The sequence below is a fragment of the Maylandia zebra genome, linkage group LG23 (assembly GCF_041146795.1).
Source record: "Maylandia zebra isolate NMK-2024a linkage group LG23, Mzebra_GT3a, whole genome shotgun sequence".
In the NCBI taxonomy this organism is placed as follows: Eukaryota; Metazoa; Chordata; class Actinopteri; order Cichliformes; family Cichlidae; genus Maylandia; species Maylandia zebra.
The window spans coordinates 33683366-33705998 of record NC_135188.1 but is presented as its reverse complement, the minus strand read 5'-3'; the positions used below and the strand labels follow the sequence as shown (position 1 = coordinate 33705998).

The 22633-nt window shown below is 41.4% G+C and overlaps 1 protein-coding gene across 3 annotated transcripts in view; it reads left to right on the top strand.

Moving 5' to 3' along the window:
• The first annotated feature begins 6182 nt into the window (after positions 1 to 6182).
• The window catches only part of LOC101486397 (vang-like protein 1), a 71147-nt gene continuing 54696 nt past the window's right edge, over positions 6183 to 22633 (top strand). For 2 of the 3 annotated variants that reach the window (XM_004573262.5, XM_076880025.1), the window contains exon 1: positions 6183 to 6347. The gene's annotated coding sequence lies outside the window, so the exon portion shown is untranslated. The remainder of the gene's footprint in view (positions 6348 to 22633) is intronic. The other variant, XM_004573263.5, reaches the window with a different exon arrangement.

Sequence of the window (22633 nt, the reverse complement as noted above, 5' to 3'; positions counted from 1 at the left end):
TAGATTGACCAGTAAATCAAACGCTTTGCTTTGACACTCAGCTCTCTCTTCACTATAATAGATCAGTACAGACCCATCACTGCAGACGCCACCCAGTCTGTCTTTCAGTCTCCCACTTCACTTTCCCATGAACAAGACCCAAAGACACTTAAACTCTTACACTTATTTCAGCAACTTGTGCTTGACCCGGAGTGAGCAATCCACCCTTTACAGTGAGGACCACTGTATCACACTTTCAGCCCTTTTCCACTACTACCTAGTCAAGTTGGCTCAGCACAGCTGAGTTCGTAGGATTTTCCATTAGGTGGTGGTTCCTTGTATCAGGTATGTTTTTAGCGCCTACTCGGCCAGGGTTCCAAGCGATCCAGGGCAATCTGAAAATATGATGTCAACAGACTGAATGATTGGCTAGTCAGTGGCATCACTTGATGAGTCACAAGAACATCTCTTTCTTGAAAGTCAAAACCAACATTTTTGAAACCCAGCAATGAGGGAAATGACTGCACAAAAACTATACCATGGTCCCTGAGGCTGACAAAAAGACACAGACCAGCAGGTATACCATTGCGTTGACATCCTTATACTACCAGCAATGCGAACCAAGCTCTCACTAAGGCTATACATGAACCGAATGACCCATAGCAATTGGCCACTCACCCTGCATTCCCAAAGAACCCCCACAGGATTCTCCAAGAATGCTTTCTTCAAGTCCAGAATACACAATTTGGCTGGTTGGGCTACCTCCCACACACCTTCACACAAGCTGTACCAGGACAGAAACTGCATTGCTCTTCTTAAATCAGTGGTTTGACTAACAAATCCAATCCTCTCCAGCACCCTGGCATACCCTTCACACAGTGGCCGAGGAGTGTGAATCAGCACACCCTCCAGTCCTCCTTCTTAAAAAGGGGGACCATCACTCCGGTCATCCCAAGGCTCTGTCCCTGACTTCCACAAGATGCTGCAGAGGTGTGTCAACCAAGACAGCCCTACAATATCCAGAGTCTTAGAGGACTCACCTTTCTCTCCTCCTCCCCCTCTCCCCCACACTCTGCTTCCAGGTGTGTCAATAGGGATTGTCAAACTATTCTTTGCACCACCTGGCTATATCCTCAGTTGAGGTCATCAGCATTCTATCCCCATTGCATATAGCATAGCAGGAAGCCAGGTCTCCTTCCTTCCTGAGTCTCCTGATGGTTTGCCAGAATTGCCTCAAGGCTGACCGAAAATCTTGCTCCATGGCCTAACCGAGTAATCAACACCTGAGGTTTTGCTTTAGCTACTGCTAGGACCACATTGCTTTACTCGGCATCTTCGTATTTGTCAGCTGTCTCCAAAATCCCACAAGCCAGCCAAGCTTGATAAGACTCTTTTTTTCAGCTGCCTTCACCTCTGACATCTGGTCGGTAAATTACCACCATAACAAACACCAACCACCTTGGGGCCACAACTCTATATTGCAGCTTCGACAATAGGGCTGTGCAACATGGTCTACACGGACTCAGTGTCTACAGCCTCCTTTGTAATGCTGTTGAAGTTGGATTTGAAGATCTCACAGACTGGGACCTCTGTCAGATGCTGCTAATGCACCGTCATTACCCTAGACTACATCAGGTCCATCCAGCATCCTCCCCCACCACCAGACTCAGCTCACTATCAGGTGATGATCAGTTGACAGCTCTACTCCCTTCTTGTTCAAACATGCAGCCACAGATCTAATGAAACATACACATGTACTATATAGCGGTAGGTCTGATGATACAATTAAAAAATCAATGATCGACCTGCGACCTAGGGCAGCCTGGTGCCAGGTGCACTTGTGGACCCCCCTATTCTCACATATGGTGTGTGTTATGGGTAAACAGTGGTTAACACAGATGTCCACATAAAAAGTCCCCCGGAGGGGACAATGGAGCCCAGCTTGGGTACCTTCAAGCACCACATCCATGGATTCCAAGGAGACTGGGTACACTGAGCAGTAAGTGCAAATGATATGAAGGTGCAGAGAAGCAGTCCTCTTGTCCACCACTGAAAACTCCCAACGTGAAGGCACTGAACCACTACAGTCCGTCCTGCGAGTGGCGGGCCCACAGACCGACCCATGTATTGCTTTAATGCAATTTCCAGCCTCGGTCCATCACCCGTGTCCCTCGATTGTTTCTTCATCACAGGGGTTTTTCTGAAACCCATTATCTGGTCTCTCACCATGGATGAGTGGATGTATTGTTTGTCTTAGAAAAAACAGCTAACAGGAAATATCTTAATGCACAATAACTTATTTTTCTTTAATACTTTATATTGGTACTTTTAGTAAGGTTAATACTTCTTCCACCACTGCTGAACTGTTAATCCACAGAAGTGTGATTATCTCTAAAACTGAACAGCCAAATGCTCAGGCGACACTGACTATAGCATCATAACATTCGTGTCTGCCTTTATCAAAAGAAGAGTAGTTATCTGGAGTGCTTGTTTACATTCTCTTTTCAGAGGCTTACCCAAGGCCTCACTGACTTCATTGTGTTTGTTTCACTAACTGTGTCCAAGCCAGATTGCTATCGCTCCACTGCTTTGTTTTTTTGTTCTGAGTGAGTGACTGACATCATTGACGACTGTTTACCTTTTTCAGCATCATGAGCTGTGACAAAAACATTGCCTCTCTGTGTAAGTGGGAGGGGAGAAAAGACATTGGTGCTTTTGTAAATAAACAAATACATTTAATATATCAATAAATCACAGGAAAAATATCTTTTTAGAACTGTGCTAGATTTTCATATTCTGCCCATTTAGTTCATGCAGTTTTACATTAAAATATCTAATTTTAAATCTTTCTTAATGTTGTGCTATTTTGATATAAATACCTGCAATTTTCACTTAAAAATCCAGATTAAAGAAGGATATTATATTCAATCTACAAAAGCACAGAAAACCCCCAAAACAAACAAAACAACAACAAATTGAAATTATTGTATTTGCGTTTTCCAATATAGCCCTATGCTTAACATGTCTTACAAAAGTTGAGATATACAGTAAAATATTAAAAATGAATTCAAAAACAAATGTACCCGGTAAAAAACAACAACAAAAAAACAACAAAAAACAAATTGCGCAAATAAGCGATTCATTTGTAATATTGTTGCATATGAAGAAACAGAGATAAGAAGTTCAGCACTATGAAAAACTGCCAGGTCTCTTCCTGTTTAAAGTAAGTTCTTGCTCCCCACTGTCACTAAACACTTGCTCACAGGAAACTGTCACAGTGTAGAGGTTCTCTCTCTATTACTACCACTGTGGATGGATGGATGGACTAACTGTACAAATAGTTAAGTCATTTAAAATTATTTTCCTTACAAATGTTCTAAATTAGTTTCTCATGTTATTTGCACAGTATTTGTGTATTCAATAAGCAGCGCTATTATTTTTAAGATGTTTTGTTTTAAATGAGAGAAATCTCTGCATACAAAGACCAAGGCAAGGACTACTGAAGAGCTAAAATCCTACACTCACAGTTAAAGTACAACTTTTCAACTATTTTTAAAAGCCAAACAGCTAATCAACAAATCACATAGCAGCTCAATGCATTTAGGTGTGTAGACATGTCAAGACAGCCTGCTAAAGGTATAACCGAGCAATGGATTGGAGAAGAAAGGTGATTTAAGTCACTTTGAGTCTGCCATGTTTATAGGCTTCAGATAAGCTAATCTGAGTATTTCAGAATGTACTAATCTCTTGGGATTTCCCACACAATCATCTCTAGGGTTTAAAGAGACTGGTCTGAAAAAAAGAAAGTCTCCCGTGAGTGGATGAGAATACCTTACTGATGCAGGAGATGCGACAATGGCCAGATTACTTCATGCTGATAAAGAAGACAAAAGTAGCTCAAATAAGCACTTCTTACAACCAAGCAAGAAAGTGAAAAAGAGCATCTATGAACACACAAGGTGTCAAACCAAAGCAGATGGGTTACAGCAGCAAAAGACCGTGCTGCTGCCCCTCCTGTCAGCTAATATTTGAAAAGTCTCTTCTAAATGGAACAGTAAACAATTTTTAGAAATGTTGCCTGGTCTGATGAATCTCGATTTTTACTGCAACATCTGGACGGTAGGGTCAAAATCTGAAAGCTGAACATGAAAGCATAGATGCAACCTGCCTAATATCAACGGTCCAGACTGAAGCTGGTGATGTAACAGTTTGGGGCATAGTTTTTTGGCACACTTTGGGCCCCTTATTACTGAGTGTTGTTTAAATGCCAGAGACTTCCTGGGTATTGTTGCTGATCGCTTTATGATCACACTGTACCTATCTTCTGATGGGTGCTACCAGCAGTAAAATGCTCCATGTGACAAAGCTCAGATCATCTTAGACTGCCTTACCAGGGTTTTGTTTATCTCACCAGGTTAAGGAGACGACGCATACGCCACAAGGTTCATGCAGCGACTGGTGACTGAATCTGCTCTGGACCGTTTGTTGCCTTCCACCTGCTCTCTTCTATTTTCCTCTCACATTATAACTGTTTCTATCATAAAAAAGGTGAAAAGATCTGAATACATTTTCTCAGTCTAAACTTTGTACAATTTTCAACTTGACATCCATTTTCTTCTTTTTATCCGATGCAGGATTCCAAGATAGCTGGAGACTCTCCCAGATGTCATAGCACAAGAGGTGGCTGGACAAGATTCCAGTCTGTCACATGTTTAACCCACTGAGATGGACAGCTATTCCCACCTTTGCATCTATGGCTAATATAGAATGAGCAGTTAACCTAACATGCATGTGTTTGCACTGTGGGGAGAAGCTGGAGTACCTGGAGAGAATCCATAGAGATCCCGCAGGGCTGGTGAATTTGAATATAGGACCCACATGCTGTGAGCTGACAGAGCTAACCACTGCACCATTGTGCCACTCAAATCACTTTTCAAAGTACTGCATTCTGTGTCCAACTGTTTGTGGAAAAGTATATGTTTTTTTGAAGAATGAGATATTCTTTAAGGGTCCATTTTGCTATAAGTCTCTCTTTTGTTTTTGTGTCTGGCAACAACCAGGACTGTAAGTCTCTGTGAGAAACGGTTTCTTTTTTAGAATTCATCAGCAGCTCTGGAAGGATGTATTTGAGTATTTCCTTAGATCTTTTATACCACTTTGGCTTACCTACAAGCTTAATCCTGTGATGGCTTAATCCTGTAGAAGTGGGCAGAACTATCTCCAATTATTAACGAACAGCTGAAAAGGTGTGTCTTGTTGTATTAGCTATTTATCATTAAGTATTTTTTAAAGTAAAAGTATCATTATTAGTATTGGCAATACTTGCTCTGTATTTACTTGGTACTGGATGGATATTGAAATTCACAGTATCACACAGCACTATAATCCTGACAAGGAGAAAAACCTCAGTGTTTAGCAACTCTGTGAAACAACTCCAGAGAAAGAGAAAAACAGCAAGAACCACTCATCAAGATCAGCCAGAAATCGGTTCCTTTCTACAGCAGTGGTTGACCAAAGCAAGAAATGGGAAAAGGCAACACAAAGTCTGCAACAAAGACTACGAGTAAATGATAATTTTTAAGTTTTTGGCATAATGTGTTCCCATTACATTTAGTCTTTTCTACACTTTATGCTCAATAAAGTGTTTTACACTTTGTTAAACAATGGTGATTTTAATCCATTGTGCTGTAAAATCCAATATGACTACACATTTTAAAAATGATTCATTATTCACTGTAAAGTGATGCTTAGTTTTTATACTTCCAATTAATCCCAAACAGAATAATAGAAAATGGAAACAAGAATTTCAGGAGGATGATCTGTCATCAGTTATGTAACTAACATGTGTGAAAGTTGTCATTTTCACATATATTCCAAGAACCTCCTGTTTTCATCAGCTTTACTGACCATTTCAACAGCTAACAACACTTTTTTTTTCTACAAACATTAAGTCCCTCTGGACACCGCAGTTTTCAGTGGGTGAAACATTTCATTACTTATCCAGGAATTTACTAAGGCATTTTTTATTGCACAGTTCGTTATCGAATGCTTTATTTCGACTCTTCTGGTCCTTCATATCTTATATATTATTAAACGGCTTATGCAGCAGGTTCACTTTAATTCGGTGTTTCTGTGATCTTTGCAGTGGCAAACTGGGGGCAAAGACACCCCCCTAGCGCCATGTATCCGCACTGCACCCCCTCACGCCGAGAAGCACTGCCCCCTGTGAAATTCCTGACTGCCAGGGTGATTCCTACGGTTACCAAGGGCTGCTTCCTACTGTAGCTTACCGTGTGCTGTGTGGCAAACTATTTTATAACCTCTGGATAAATTATCAACCACGGGAATGATATCCCCAGCGATAAAGGGTGAGTTATGATTTAATTACACCTGAGATTGTGTCGGCCATGTGTGTTCTGCAGATGTTAGTGTGCGGGCTCAGCAGTGTGTGAAGCTCAGTCTTATAGCCTATAACGTCCTGTCTTGATTCCAGTCGCCTACAAAAATGTGTGTTAGCGTGCCTACCTGTTTTTCCATACAGACAACAAAGGCAGTTATCCGCTGAATGTGTGTTTTTAGAGAAAGACTTGGGAACACGCCCTTGCTTTTTTCCTACCTGTATGAAAGGAAATATTTTTAACTTAATTTCAATACCCTTAAACTGCGGTCAGACCCACGCACAAATCCACACTCGGAAAGTTACCCGTATTTGTTCATATTTGGCCGCAGTTTGGAGTTTCTAATCGTCTCGGATCGAGTAGATATACATATTTATTACTGTCGCTCTCTCAAACACAAACTCCCAGAGCTACTGAGAGAGAGAGAAAAGTGAACTATGTTTCATACGGATGGCTGGATCCGCATAACCCCGGCTGGTGCACCGCAGCTCAGCTGTTAACTGTAACCTGCGGCGGCAGAGTTGTCGCGGACGGATACATAATGACACCTCAAGCCTCGAAAAGCAACCAGTAAACCGAAAAACACCCAGTTCGCCCGCCTGTGACCACTGCAGCACGCTTTGGGTATTCAGCTCGTCGTAAATATGGGCTACAGAGGTTAGGGAGAGCAAGAGGGGGGCGTCCGAGGCCACGGTAAAACCGGGGAGTTTCCTGCCACTATAGGTCCGCCTGCGTGCCGGGTCACAGGTAGAGGTTGGGCGGGTAACCTTGCTCAGCAGCTCCACCAAACCGAAACATGACTTCTGTTTAGCTAAATGGTATCACTTTCCCTCGTGTAGGCTTAGGCTAGGTAGCTTTTGCTTTCGTGTGTGACTTGCTAAAATACTCCACGAGGGGAAAAAAAGTCTAAATTAAGTTAAGCAGGTGCTTATGTGGCACGTGCAAGTTAGGTGACTTCTAATTAATAACCTGTAATGGTTTCTGTTGAGCTGCTTTCATCATCAGTGGTTGCCTGCTCTGTCTACAGGCCAGTGTGTGATTGACAGAAACTTTAATTTCCAGTGAAACACACCAGGCCATCCTTTGCCATGTTAGTTTAGACAGGGTAGCATCTAATTATCAGCTGCTGTAATAAAAAAAAAAAAAAAGAAAGCTCATTACTATGAGCCAAAGACTGCAAACTGTAATAAATGATACAAAACGGAGCAGAACAACAGATTTGTGGCACTTAGACTTGCTGAAGTACTTGTTAAACGACTAACCACTTGGTTAGCCTTAATAAAAAAGTTTTATATATAATTACAGTCAGTCATATAAAGGCTGATGTTTTCACACAGTTTCTGAAATTTGTCTAAATAAAAGCTGCATGAGTGATGCAGTGAGATCCCTGACCGACATTACATTGTGACAACAGCTTCCTCTCCATAAATTATGTAAGACCCTCATCATCATAAGGACTTTATATTCACAGTGCACATGGATTCTTTTTCATTTCCTGCTCTAGAACAGTGTCTCTGGTTTCCTCAAAGCTTATCAATGGTCTGTCTGTCATATGTAAAATGTGTGTTTGACAGTGCGTCTGTGTATACAGCATATTTGGACCTAATTCTTAAGCTTGACATCAGAATTACTTCTGTAAAATAACCATGAACTCTAGGCATTGCATTAGCTGGTTAGAAATCAGTGAGCTCTGCAGAATTCCTTACATTGCTGGGGTGGTTCTGATAAACAAGAGGCTCAGCCACTTTACATGCACTGCTGCAGTATAATGTGATGTGCTGAATAGCTTCTATTTAAATAGTTACACGAGCTGTTCAAGTAGAATCATAGAGGAAACAGGGCTTTCTCTAAGAAAAATAAGATTTGTGTAATCATGTTAATTTATGTCGTTCATGTGAAGGTGGAGTGATTTTTTTTAAATTCTTTTTACTTTTCTACTGCTTTTAGTACAACAATAATGATTGTGAAATGATTTTTTTTAAAGTATGCTGGCATTTTCACATGTCCAGTGGTTGAAATAATAAAATATTTAAAATGTAGTTAATAATTCATAGTGACATTTTGAGACTTATTGTCACTATTCTGCCTGGAAGAAAACAAACCAAAGAAAATACTGTAGTTATTTATGAGACCTCTAAACGACTCGGTGAGTTTTGGGGAAAGCTTATGGTTTGTGTCAAATTAGTCCCTTTCGCAATGATAACCATGTTTTGAAAAGCTTATCTTGCTTATCTTGCTGACTGAAAGCCCTGAAGGCAAACCTCTCATATGTGTGGTCTTTTTTCCCCCTTGTCTTACAAAGCCATGACATCACAAAGAGGTAACTGATCAGTTTAAACGATTGTCCTGGAGCAACGTCAGATACACAGGTAACCAGATGAAGTGTAAACAGAAACGCCTTTTGTAGTGACTGTTCTCGTTTACAACAGCTTCTTTAAAGTGTGAGACAAAATGGGGTTGAAGAGGATCCTAAATTGGATATATTTAAAGTCTCACATCAGTGAGGCTTGCGTTTCCGAAGATTAGCAGAACATCTGATTTTCATTCTGCATAATGGGAATTATTTTGCTTTGACAGGATAAAACGAAGAAGTTCACTACTCCTTCATAACCTATTGAAACTTTTTTTTTTTTGACCGGCATATTAATGTAGGGAAGCACTTTGAAAACAGAATTTTTTTTAAAAGGGCTGCTTCCTGTTAAAAAGGAGGGAGCAGTTGCCAGTAGCTAATTTGTGTAATTCAAGATGTAAATAGTTTTTAAAAATTCTTTTAAAGTAGGATTGGGCACTTCATTCATTCCCACAGCATGTCTTTGTCATGTCTTCCTTCTCTCACCCCAACTGGTCACGGCAGATGGCCCCGCCCCTCCCTGAGCCTGGTTCTGCTGGAGGTTTCTTCCTGTTGAAAGGAAGTTTTTTCTTCCCACTGTCGCCGAAGTGCTTGCTCATAGGGGGTCATATGATTGTTGGACCTTTCTCTGTATGTATGATTGTAGGGTCTACCTTACAATATAAAGCGCCTTGAGGCAACTGATGTTGTGATTTGGTGTTGTATAAATAAAATTGAATTGAATAGAGTCAAAAGTGAATCGAAAGCGAATACCACCAATCTGTAAAATGTTCCATTAATCACGATTTTGTTTGAGGGCATATTGCCCAGCCCTATTGTATAAACCAGGAGCTTCATATCAACTAGATAATCTGACTGTAGCTATTGCGTTCATCAGAAGTCAGTTTATTGACTGACCACCGAGGACCAGCTCATTGCGGTTGCCTAGTAACACCGGCACAAAACTGCAACAGGTAAAGGCCAGCTGTGAATCAAGCATAAGGTGTGGAGTCGGTGTCAGTGAGCCTGCCACTCTGCAGCAGCGCGAAATGTGCACGTTGAAAAAGTGTGAAGTCAGAAATCCTCAGATTCCAAATAGAGCTGGGCGATATATCGAGTTTTTAAAACATATCGATATATTTTTATACGAGATATAAGATGTGACAATATCCTTTATATCGATATAGTCTATGTTACGTTATAATTATAGTTGTGGAGCCGCAAGTTTGCCTCTCTTTCGTCCACTTTTGTCTCTACGCAACGTTACTCCGCCTCGCCTTCACTGAAGACAACTCCCCCTCCTCCCCCATCGCTTCACGTGCAGGCAGCGACAAGACGGACACGGCAAATCTCCGTTAACGAGTTACTGCGCATCGCCCCATGCGTGGGGCTGGACGGCGTCAACGTGCTAACGAGCTAAACATGCTAATGAGCTAACAGCGCTAACCCTAAAATCCTTTCATTCTCTCAAAAGTTGATAGCGCGCCTTATGTATGAATTCTGGTTGTGCTTGATGGCCGCGAACCGATTTTATGTGGTACACGGCGCTCAGCAATCTGTCAAAAATGTTTGAGTACGACTTTGGTAAGCTACGGAGCTGCACCGCTTAATAGATTGTCGGCGCATTACGGCTACCGAGGAGCTTCGCGGAGTGATACGTACTGTGCATCAACGTAATATTACCGTATTGTGTGTGTATAAGGACCATAAATGGCACCTGTAAGAGACGTGGTTATGAAGCGGATTTCAAACTCCAGGCTATCAGTCACACAGTAAAACTTGGGAACAGAGCAGCTGTGAAATCTGTCTTTGTTATTACGCTCAGCGTCTTTTAGTTTACATTTTGACTGCACAATTGTGAGCTCTTTGTTTAGCACAAAAACAACATTGTTTTCTTTTATTTATGGAGCATTATTATTTAATGAATTCTCATAATTTAATTTTGAGTAATTTTTCATGTACATCTGTGCTGTATGTTAATAAAAGTGCCTGTGTGACATCTGGGACACAGCTTTGACTAAGAACTCTCTTTTTGTTCTTACTTTATGGCTTAAAAAAAAAAAATCGAGATATATATCTTATATCGCCATCCAGCTAAAAAATATCGAGATATGAATTTTGGGTCATATCGCCCAGCCCTAATTCCAAATATGAAATGCTCGTGGAGTCTGTAAGTGTCTGCTGCTGGTTCTCTGGCTCTGTTTTCATCTCAGTGGTTTTCTCTGGGCTTCACTTTCATGACACTTGGGGATGTTGATTGAATTCCACAGAATTAATGGCCCTCATTTGCTCAGTCATAGATGACAACACAGCGAGCTTGTGACCGGGGCCAGACTTCCACTGCGACATGCTTCCCTCGTGTCCCGGCACGCCTCATGACTGCAGCCGTCATTGAGCTGCCTTCTCTCCAAGTGAAGTGAAGTCGGTACTTTGAACTGGGAGCTGCTTGGGTCTTATTACAGCGAAGGGAGATGTTTTATCATGGTGGTAATAGAGGCAGTGCTGCGAGGGCCTTGTGGCTATGGAGCAGGGCGGCGAGGGAGAAGGAATGAGCTGCGTGCTGATGTTGGGGAGCAACTGAGCATGCTAATTTGTATTGTAATGAATGACAAAAACATCTTTGTGTAGAGATTATGTCAAAAGTCAGGTTATCCAGTTATTTTATAACTAAGTGATAATCCCCAGTTTAGCACTAAGGCCATCACATGCTGAAGAACTGATTAAACACGGGGCTCATACATAATTAGCTCTTAATAACGTCTTATAGGGATGCACAAATTGTGACAGTCTGGGCTGATGGAGATGTTCATCCACCTGTTAGAAAGTCTGTCAGCGCGTCATCACATCATTTTTTTTGACCTTTATCAAGCACAACATTGATGAGGAGCAACACATAAACCTCTGTTATCAGTAAATACCTCTGTAACCGCATCAAATACTGATACTTGGTCAATACTTCTGTGCATCCTGAGTATATTTCCTCAAACCTGCATCACTCAGAGATGAGATGTTCACTACAGATTTGGCCCTAATCATTTCAACCAATATGCCGGGAACATTCGACCTTTTAAACTTGTGGTTCAGTTGGGTTTTGTTGTTTTAAAGCAAAGTGAGTGTTACTGAGTATAAAATTTGGGTTGAAACAGTGCAGGAATCAAAGATTTGCCATAAAAGGCTGTGGGATTTCAGGATTAATCAGCGCTGGGTGTGAATGATCCACAGAGCTTTGCACTCCTGCTCTGTAAAGGGGAAGAACGGATAAGCAGGCTGCCTGAAAGGAGGTTTTGAATGAAAACACGATAGATAATCTTGGCTGCTTCATTAAATGCCTAATTTGCTGTTCAACACTGGAAAGTGCCATTTCTGCCTCTAACTTGGCTCCTACTCGTATAATGAGCATGCCTTCGTGGTTTAGGAGGAAATCAGCTTGCAGCAAATCACCTTGTTGGTTCAGTGACTTCGGCCCGCATGAAAACAACAGGTTCTGTACAGGCTGCATGTCTCTTCGTCTGTTGCTGTAAAAGTTCATTGTGTGCTATGGGACCAGTAATTTGGTAGGTTGTGAGTGAGCTGTGTGCTTCCTGGAGTTTCCGTAAACAGCTTCACAAATGTCAGTCTCACAAATAATTGTTAATCCCCTCAAGATGCAGCTGTAACTACTAAGTGCTTCCAATTTGATGTATTAAAACATCACATATTTTTCTTTCAGGCTGGTTGCTGTGAAGCTGTCAGTCAGGTCTGCTCAGGACTAGACACCCAGACTGAAAATGACCTTTTCGGGGACCCTTAGTTCTATTCTAAGTGAACTCTAGTTTGTGAAAAGGCACAGGATATGTGATGGCATTTGTATGAGAATTAACACGTAACATGTTTGTATAGTTTACTTACTTCATTGCTATAATCAGTCTACTCCTCTTTTCTTATGATCCTACCAGTTTATGACATATTAAAGCTAAGAGAGTTCCATTTATTTCACCTTATTTCAGATCACTATGAAATTATTAGTACAGCTGATGATCTTCATCTGGAAGATCATCAGTCTTTTTACCACTGATAATTTTATCATATACAAAAAATAAATTACATCTTTAAATATTACATCTTTCAGCAGACTAGCATAATTTAACCGGACATTAACGATGGCATGCCTGCTACAGAGCAAGATGCAGACAGTATTCCAGATGTTTTGAGTCACAGTTTGCATTCTGGATTTTAGATTTGTTGCACCACGAACAAACGTCCATCAGTCCATAAGCATCGTCTTACAATGGCTGGAAGATATTCACTGTGGCTCGTGTTGCACGTCTGCTATTATAACTATTACATATTCATTGTAGTACTTTCCCTGGAAGTTATCTTAGCCTTCCAAACCACAACATTCTCATTAAAATACATACTATGCATTTTTTTTAAAGTGAATCTATTATGCTTCCCCTTATTAGTCAGCATACCTTTACCATGTTATGTTCATAAAACGTGAATCCTAATGCAACAAAAGCTCAGGCTTCAGACTGTTTTGTACATTTTTTGTCTTCTCTTGGATCTGTACGATGTCGGTTAGAGCAGCTATCCCTGATATGATCGCCTCTGGCACGCAGCTCTGGTTGTGAATCAACAGCTTCACCCATGTGCTGTTGAAATCACAGTTTTCAAACCATAGCCAGTCAGAAGAACCCTCGCTTAAAAACTGGGTGGTCTCACTTGTCCTCTTCTTGATTTCTCTTATTCTTTTTTTTCATGTATGTTTCACGTAATCAAACTAATTTTAATATTTGATAAATATAACCAGAGTGAATAAATGATGATTTCATTTATTAAAGGAAAAAAAGCTATCCAAGCCTAGCTGGTCCTGTGTAATTGCTTTGCTTATTAATATTAACCACAGTTTTTGGGAAGCTGAGTTCAATTTCACAAGCCACACCCAGGCCTGTTTACTGCCAGACCTGTTGAATCAAGAAATCACTTAATTAGAACCTGTCTGACAAAGTGAAGTAGACTAAAAGCTCCCAGAAAGCACAATATAAAGAAATGGATGAGAAATTTGGAAAGGGTTATTTGATTGATTTGAAAAAAAAGCTGAACTTTTTGTAATGTTATAAATTTTTCATTATATCTGGTAGGGCTGGGCCATATTATACCGTTCACGGTAATACCGGTATAATGTTAGGCAACGATAGGAAAATGAAATATCGCGATAGAATGGGAGTAAAACGCGCATGCGCAGTGCCTTTGTTTTCATACGCACATGGCCGATTGTTGAGTGAAACAGATGAACCAGAATTGGTTTGTAAAAATGGTGCAACTTCCGTGATGTGGAACTGGTTTGGTGTTTGTCCGTCAGATACACAACAAAGCACATTTTTTTGCAGAACATGCAAGCGGCCGTTCTAAGATGCTCTTAAATCTGGGAGTAATCTGGGTCCTAAACTCCGTATGCTTCAGGTCAAACAACACTGCAGCATCACTTAGAGTTAAAAACTGTCTAAATTCTTTCATCTTTAATAAAACGATCAGCATTGCTGCTTTACCAGGTGTAACTATAAAGTTTAACTTCCAGGCATCCATGAAAACAAAAGTTATTACATTTAACGGAGTTAGAAGTTAGCAGGAAGCTAGCGGAAGTTAGCTCGCTAGTTTCGCTAGTTACCTAAGCATGATATTGCATGTTCTGACTGAGAGATTTCTGAAAAAAATCAAACGTACAGCTCTGCTATCACTTCCAACATAAATGAAGACAGGAAACTAAACAGCAGTGACGTTTGTAGGGTTACTGAAGTTGGGCTAGCTGGTATATAATGATGTGCTACGTGATCGCTAGCGACACAGCTATGTTAGCATAACATAAACAGTGAAGCTGGAGGACGAACACTAACACTTTTCCACTTATAAAAGTTAACGTGAAGGTTCTTCATGGTTAGAGACAAATGCAATCGCATGGCAGGATGCTGTAAACGGACCAAACTTCAGTCAGGAGAACAACTGAGATAATCCATCCACAATACGAGGTTAGTCATTAATATACTGCAACAACATGGGAATAGAGCAGCTGCCAGAGAATTCAACATTAATGAATCAATGGTACAGAAGTGGAGGAAGCAAGAAGAATGAGTTTAATAAAGTTTGATTTATCTGACTGCTTTGTTTCGCTTAATGTGCCTTATAATCCTGTGCACCTTATGGTCCGAAAAATACGTACTGCACACTGCAGTTTAATGTTGCAAAGCACCTCTTTTTAACTTCAGTGGATATTATACATGGTTATGCTCAGGATGTGTCAGCCCATTTCTACTGGAAATGCCTTTTGGTTAAACTTTCAGCAAGGAATTTGCATTTGCACTGTTACATTTTTATAAAGCTTTAATGTACATAAAAACCAGCTTCTTGTTTAAGTGAAAATAAATGGAAGGTTGTCTTTTTGCGCTAGTAATGTTGTGGAGTTGTATTTTGTCTCGCATCAATTATATCGTCGGTTATATCGTTATCGCAAATTTTCAAATATATATCGTGATAAATATTTTTGGCCATATCGCCCTGCTCTAATAGCTTATATTAACTCTTGGCTGATATTAATGTGACACCAGCCTCAAATAACATAACAAGTGATGTGGTGCTTTGGTTATGGTGAACCATGAGAAATATTTTTGATTCTGAATAATTGCATCCATCCAGGCTTCCATACCATATCCTAGCTGTGTCCTGGAATGGTTTTATTAAACAATAAAGACACTAACTTCAAAATTACTTCCCCTCAATTGAAGTATGAGACATGGTCAATATAAAGTCAGTAGAACTCAATCCATCCATATTTTGACAGACACCAAACCAATTAGGTGGTTGGAATAAAACAGAAGCCACATCACGTTAGGTTGATGCACGGAGCGTAGGAGGAGTTGCTGGCAGCAGCACATGCACTAACGTTTGAGGTACTGCAGTCACACACACATGTTAGGAGTGCGAGAGGGTTCAAAGAAAAACTGACAACAGAAAATGTTAATGAACTCGAGCAACAGTGTTACCGAACTTGGTGGGGGACAAACTGTAACACCAAGCATCATCTAAGACAATGCCATAAACAAACACCCAGCACGCCCCTGCGGGCGGTTTTATCCTTCAAGCTCGGGTCCTCTACCAGAGGCCTGGGAGCTTGAGGGTCCTGCGCAGTATCTTAGCTGTTCCCAGGACTGCGCTCTTCTGGACAGAGATCTCCGATGTTGTTCCCGGGATCTGCTGGAGCCACTCGCCTAGCTTGGGAGTCACCGCACCTAGTGCTCAGATTACCACGGGGACCACCGTTACCTTCACCCTCCACATCCTCTCGAGCTCTTCTCTGAGCCCTTGGTATTTCTCCAGCTTCTCGTGTTCCTTCTTCCTGATATTGCTGTCATTCGGAACCGCTACATCGATCACTACGGCCGTCTTCTTCTGTTTGTCTACCACCACTATGTCCGGTTGGTTAGCCACCACCATTTTGTCCGTCTGTATCTGGAAGTCCCACAGGATCTTAGCTCGGTCATTCTCCACCACCCTTGGGGGCATCTCCCATTTTGACCTCGGGACTTCCAGGTTATACTCGGCACAGATGTTCCTGTACACTATGCCGGCCACTTGGTTATGGCGTTCCATGTATGCCTTGCCTGCTAGCATCTTGCACCCTGCTGTTATGTGCTGGATTGTCTCTGGGGCATCTTTACACAGCCTGCACCTGGGGTCTTGCCTGGTGTGATAGACCCCAGCCTCTATGGATCTTGTGCTCAGAGCTTGTTCTTGTGCTGCCATGATTAGTGCCTCTGTGCTGTCTTTCAGTCCAGCTTTGTCCAGCCACTGGTAGGATTTCTGGATATCAGCCACCTCCTCTATCTGCCGGTGGTACATACCGTGCAGGGGCCTGTCCTTCCATGATGGTTCCTCGTCTCCCTCCTCTTTCTTGGGTTTCTGCTGCCTGAGGTATTCACTGAGCACTCGGTCAGTTGGGGCCATCTTCCAAATGTATTCTTGGATGTTCGTTGTCTCATCCTGGACTGTGGTGCTGACACTCACCAGTCCCCGGCCCCCTTCCTTCCGCTTAGAAGGATAATCATGTGCTAACAGCTGTCTAAATGACTCGGCTAAAGTTAGTAGCATGCTTGTTGTTTTTGTCTTTGCACTAGGATGATGTCGGCGTAAATGTGCAGTCATATTCGTTGTGTTCCCACTAGTGCTTTCAGGTTAATCTCGTTGAAATGACCTTAACGCCACAACATGGCAAATCTCCGTTAACGAGCTACCGCCGATCGCCCCGTGCATGGGGCTAGACGGCCAACACGTTAACGAGCTAACTGCGCTAACACACTAGTTCCCACCCATGTAATTGAGCATTGCATGGCACATCCAACATACTGTTTTACTTTAGTCCATGACTCGCTTACCTTCAGGGTCATACGTCACATGAAAACCAAAATAATTCCAAACGCCAGATCTGAATGAGAGTGGGGGAGGTCCATGTTGCAAGGAGAGCTTAACTTCTGTCTCGCTAGCTTGCCCTGTGCTCTTCCTTCTGACTATGCTGTCTGTGTTGAGCGCTCAGTGGATCTGCGCTCGACAGTGCAGCCTCAGCGGAGTAGTCAAACGCAGATTCACTGAGTGCTCCACACAGACAGCATCGTCAGAAGGAAAGTTGATAAAATAAATTACAAATGTTGTATTGTTCGATACATATGCGTACCGAACCGAAAGCACTGTATCGAACGGTTCAATATCGATACGAATATCGTTACACCCCTAATATATCTATATATATATATATATATATATATATATATATATATATATATATATATATATATAGTATGCATATGTATCGAACAATACTAAATTTTTCATTTATTTTATCAACTTTCCTTCTGACGATGCTGTCTGTGTTGAGCGCTCAGTGGATCTGCGCTCGACAGTGCAGCCTTGGAACTATTTTGGTTTTCATGTTACGTATGACCCTGAAGGTAAGCGCATCATGGACTAAAGTAAAACAGTATGTTGGATGTGTCACGCAATACTCAGTTACATTGGTGGGAACTAGGTGTTAGCGCAGTTAGCTCGTTAACGTGTTGGTCGTCCAGCCCCAGGCACAGGGCGATCTGCGGTAGCTCGTGAACGAAGAATTGCCGTGTTGCGGCGTTAACGTCATTTCAATGAGATTAACGCTGACAGCACTAGTGGGAACACAATGAATATGACTGCACATTTACTCCGACAGCATCCTACTGGAAGCAGACAAAAACAACAAGCACACATGCTACAAACTTTACCCGAGTCATTTAGACAGCCGTTAGCACATGATTCTCCTTATGGGGACCTGATATGTTTAATATGCTGCTGAGAATATAGCCCAGAAGAAGCGTATAGTATAGCTTTTATTTTGGAAAGAGACATTTCTCTGTAATAAACTCTCTTTTCCAAAGATGAGTGATTTCTCGATCAGATAGATTTATTATTTTATCCCTTTGTTGTTTCAGCAACATTAAATTTAAAAACTGTACTTTTGAGTTAAAATATATATTTATAATTTTAATAAATGACAAATTAAAAAGGCATGAACAATTTTTTTTGTATCGAAAAAATACCGCACCGTGAAACCAAAGTATCCGTGAAACCGAACCGTGAATTTTGTGTATCGTTGCACCCCTAATATATATAAATATATATATATATATATATATATATATATATAGGGGAATTATGCAAACCATAGCATATATTGATGGATCGATTATCAACTGATATGAGAATTTTTGTGATAAGACTGTTTCCACGTTGACAAGCCCTAGTCTGAAGCTCCAAAAGTTTCTAGATCGAAACCTGCACTGAAACTCTGAGCAGTGGCTTGGAGCGCAAACACAAAGATTTATGGCTGATTTATGGCTCCAGTCGGCTTGAAGGTGATGAGAAACTGAACAAACTGTCTCCCTGTTATTCCACATTCAAAATTCCAGGCAGAGGAGTCACTTAGCCAGGTTTAGTGCACAAACTACACTCCCTATCTAACACTTAATGGGGACCACACACACACACACACACACACACATTTCTGGTTCCAAAAATACACTCTAAACATCTAGTGTGACCCATTTCGAAGGAGAATGGTGTCGGCACATCTGTGACTGTGTGAATGCATCCTTGTCTGACTGTCATTGATCCCTAAAAATACTTTGAGGACTGCAAAACTGCATATCTGGATATGCTAATCCTGTAAATCATTTTTAAATGTCTGAATCATCCTCACATGATGACAAATCCTCCCTCAACTGGCTCTCTGCAGTCTTGCCAGCCTGCTGCATTACCCATGCATGCAGTATTCTGTCATGGACTCACATAGAAGAAGTAGGGTTTCCATAAGCCCCAATTTTTGATGTAATTTCTGCCTCCAACAGATCAATACCAGTTCTTTCCAGTATATTTACTGGCCAGACTTAACAGGTAAAAAGAAAAATCCCAGAGCTCTTCTCAACAAGCAGGGATTTGAGTAACAAGTAGTACATCAAAGTATCGATCTTGGGTAAAGTTTTAAAATGACAAGTCAACACAACTTTTGAAAGGAGCAGTTTAACATTTTAAATAAACCCACCCTCTTTCTTGCTGAGTCTAAGACGAGATACTCGTCATGCCTATAGAAGCTAATGCTGGAGTCACCAGCTGAGTAGCTTACTATAAAGACAGTATCAGGTGGAAACAGCTAGCTTGGTGTAGCCCAAACTCAATACAGTTTGACTAAAAGCACTTTTAAAGCTCAAAATGTTACATCCCATTTGCCTAATCTGTACAAAAAACCCAAAGCGATTCAGGACTTGTGTTAGGAAAAACAGCAAAATGCAGTTTCCACATTATGGCTACTATAGAGACCCAAAAACCAAACTAAATAGCCAAAACATCTGTTTTATTACGTGTAGTTGTCAAAATCTATGTTAAATCTATACAACAGTCATCTCAAGGGGGCCTGTATATTATAAGATCAACCTTATAAGAGCGAGAACTCCAATGAGCCAAAAATCCCCTATTTGCAAACACTTGGCAACAGTGTAGTAAAAGAACTCCCTTCTAACAGGAAAAGATCTGCAACAGTGCCTTGAAGGAATGTAGAAATGTAACTACACGTTGGGTTGACGTAGTCTGCAACTATTACAATACAGGAATAAAAATCATAGCATCAATGTAAGGACTCAATAATGTCTGCAGGTTCCTGGAGGGAGATTGCTGAAACTATCGGAATGGATATAACTGAATATACAAAGATGTGGAAAAACTTGAGGGATAAATATGTTTGCCCCTGAGGAAAACTTACCACAACAAGGAGTGGGAACCCAGAAAGAAAATTAGTCCCAGCATTATATTGGTCTTTATCATGGCTAGCACCGCATATAAAACACCAGGACACAACCTCATGGTAATTAACACAATGCACCAGCACACGCATAAATGCCTGCAATGACATCAGCCACTTGCTGGTTACATCATAGGCTCAACAAAGATTCCTCAGAGAAGTCTAAATCAGGCCATATGGTCAACCTCTGGCTTTAACCAGCATGGCAGCAACCAAAATGTTAATGTTGAGACTTCAGAAAGCAATGGATGAAGTCACAGTGGCTATATTTGTCTTTTATATACAGTTTATGATCACAGGAACATTTTCTGTAGGAAAACAGGCATTACCCGAGGCTACTAGCGGCTAACACTCAGAGGTGTAAATACTAGGAATTTTTTTCAAAATTACTCTAACTACTCTTAATTTCTACCTAAAAGTATTAAAAAAAGGTTTTCTCCAAATCAAAAGCAACTATAAAACCAAAAAAACTTTATTCTGGTGGCTCAGCCAACAGCTTGCCAACCTTGGTTAAGTGGTCCAACCTAGTGCTCTCCTGCAGACTACATCTACTGAATGATGTGCGCTAAGTGAGCTGGACATGTCGCAGGTGCATTTCCAATACCTGGTTTAATCCTCTTAACAGTGAGGGCACGCAGCTTCAAGAGGGATTAATTGGGTTAAATGAGAGCGTGGTCCAGGTTCAGTCTGAGTGCAGGCACGGGAAGGATCAGCCGGGTTAAAAGCTGATCGATTATTTCCTGCTTCAGTGCATGCAAAAAAAGCTGAATCCCTTCTCTTAAAGAGGGAGGCAACCCGACAGATTCTTCACAGTAATCCAAGACCCCTGCTGAGCTGCCGGCTTGTCTGTTTGCCCTCGAAAACACCCGCAGCAAGCAGTGGGAAAAGAGTAGGGGCTATATTATATCACTGCAATCAAGCATGAAGGGTATAGACTCTCACAAGGCCCTTTTGTGCGCTTTGTGAAAACATATCGTTCAATTAAGTGACTCAAACCCATCAACTAAACTCTGAAAAATAAATGGTAGAAAGATTGTATACACTCCAGTCTAATATAACCTAACAGGTACAACAACCTGAGCACATACATAGAATATAAACACCCAGCAGACATTAGTGGGAATGGAAACAAACAACCTTGCGTAAACAGCCCAAGAACATACTTTCATCTGAGAGCAGAGTTCCTCTGTGGCCACGAGACATCTGCTGTCAGCCACCAGCTACACAGTGCTGCGTAGCTGCCCCTTTCCCATCACATCCAATAAAAGCTGGCAGCATGGCAAGATCTGATTATTACCGGCTTCAGTGAACACATGTATGTAATTTAACTAAAAGGACTTTGGCATTGTAACATAGCTCAAAGATCATTTTCTTTGTTTATCCTTTAGACAGCAGACAAAGAGTGCTCTTTGTAAACTGAAATTTAGATGAAAATCTAGCTATTGTGTTTATTTTCAGCGTCACGTTGTTATTCTTGGACTGAACCTAGGATAGAGTGGTGGAAAACGGTATTTACCCCCATCTTCATTTCTTAGTTTTTAGCATATTTGTCACCTAATTTTAATATGAGACAACAAAAGTTGTCCAAACGTGCAGAGTAACTGAATACGTCGTTCAGGTGCTAAAGCAGCAAAGGAGCCCCAGACCATCACACTTCCACCACCATGTTTGAATGTTGGTCTGATGTTGTTTTTATGAAATGCTGTGTTAGCTTTATGCCAGATATTAGAGCTGGGGCCTGTTCTTCGTACCGCGCTAAGTGAGTTAGCTGGATTAGATTGTTGACGATTTCGCGTGATCCTGGATCGTTCGGTTCCCCGAAGCCCATCCGGGACTTGCTGTCATAGCAACAGAGCCGTAAGCGTAAACCTGCTGGGGAGCAGGTTTACTTTATGTAAACAGGATTAGATCACGGCCACGCAGGTATGTCCGCTTCATTTATACAAAAGCAACAGCGATATTCCACCACTGTTTCACCATAAATAAATAACATCAATGTAACTAAAGATAATGCAGCACTTGATCCTTTTATTGATGTCACACAGATACATACAGGTCATTCCCTAAAAAAGGGAAATGTACTATTAACATTCTATTACATGTATGTGATTATTACAGATGTAATTCATATTTCAGAGTAGTAATTGTAAATTACTTCGTGTAATCAAGATGAGAGACCACGGCTATAAAAGCGAAGGTGGATTTGGGAAGTCTGTCGCAGTCATATCCTGTCCATTTACGCGAGCAACCCATTGCGGAAGGTGCAAGATTGATAAGGAGAGTCCTCAGAATTCAGCGTATATTGCGGGACAGACAGGATCCTTTAGCTCAGCGCGACAGTGTGCTCACTGTGCCAGCCTCTCTCTTCACATGTTGCCTCCTGTGAGATTCCTGACACCCCTCCCCCACCCATCACCTTCACTCAATACCAGGTTGAGATGCAAATGAGGAGACTTCACTCAGGCAAGTCTGCTGGACCAGACGGAGTGAGTCCCCTTGTCCTCAAGGCCTGTGCCCCCCAGCTGTGTGGAGTCTTTCATAAACTGTTTATGCTGAGTCTGAGTCTGCAGAGGGTCC